We start from the raw sequence: 835 nt of genomic DNA, 5'->3' as shown, positions 1-835 counted from the left end.
TTAGACTGCAGCTGTCCTAGCAGAATTGGTAAACCTCAGGTCTTAGAAAGAAGCTCTGTCTCAGAAGACAAGATGGACAGTTCCTGAAGTGTTGTAGGAGGCTACTTGTTTGTTCTTGACTGCTCAGCCCTGAAAAGTCACACAGAAACGATATTATTGGCAATATTGCTTGGCCAATAGCTTAAGGGTATTTCTTGCCAACTCACATCTTAAATTAACCCATCTCCATTAATCTTTATATCTCCACAGGACTGTGGCTTACCGAGTAAAGTTGCGCCATCTGTCATCTGTCTCCGATGGGGCTACATGTCTTCTCTAAACCCCACCTTCTATCTCTCAGCATTCATTTTAGTTTCCATATCCTATCTAGCTATACTCTACCCTATCACAGGCCAAGGCAGATTCTTTATTCATTAACCAATGACAATAAAACATATTCACAGTACACATTACCTCCCACATCACTAAAGAAAGAACCCAAACTTGACCTCTGTTCTTCATCCATACCTGAAACCCTAGGTATACCCACTTATGTGAATACACACATAACAATATACACACATACAAACACACACAGTGCTCATACATATTGTTATTCTTAAAAAACGATTAGAGAGCGGCTACAAACGGTTCCCGGGCGGGCTGGCGGTGCCCGCCATGGGAAAGCGGCTACAAAGGATCCCCGGGCGGCTGGCGGAGGGAGCCCGCCATGAGGGCGGCTACAGGAGGGCACGCTTCCTTGGCCCACAGTGGCGGCAGGTAACAGACACGTAAACACAGGAAATAGCCATAAGTATTTATTAAGGAAGGGGGAGAAAGAAAGACAGAGAAGAGA

General features: G+C 45.1%; 1 long non-coding RNA gene across 1 annotated transcript in view; it reads left to right on the top strand.

Moving 5' to 3' along the window:
- The first annotated feature begins 588 nt into the window (after positions 1-588).
- Positions 589-835, top strand: part of LOC126505669 (uncharacterized) — a 2,889-nt gene continuing 2,642 nt past the window's right edge. The window contains exon 1 of the long non-coding RNA XR_007592954.1: positions 589-759. This is a non-coding gene — a long non-coding RNA (uncharacterized lncRNA). The remainder of the gene's footprint in view (positions 760-835) is intronic.

Source organism: Alexandromys fortis, unplaced genomic scaffold (assembly GCF_014885135.2).
Source record: "Alexandromys fortis isolate MF-2015 unplaced genomic scaffold, M_Fortis_MF-2015_v1.1 scaffold_4, whole genome shotgun sequence".
NCBI classification, from domain to species: domain Eukaryota; kingdom Metazoa; phylum Chordata; class Mammalia; order Rodentia; family Cricetidae; genus Alexandromys; species Alexandromys fortis.
This window is presented reverse-complemented; position numbering and strand designations above follow the sequence as displayed.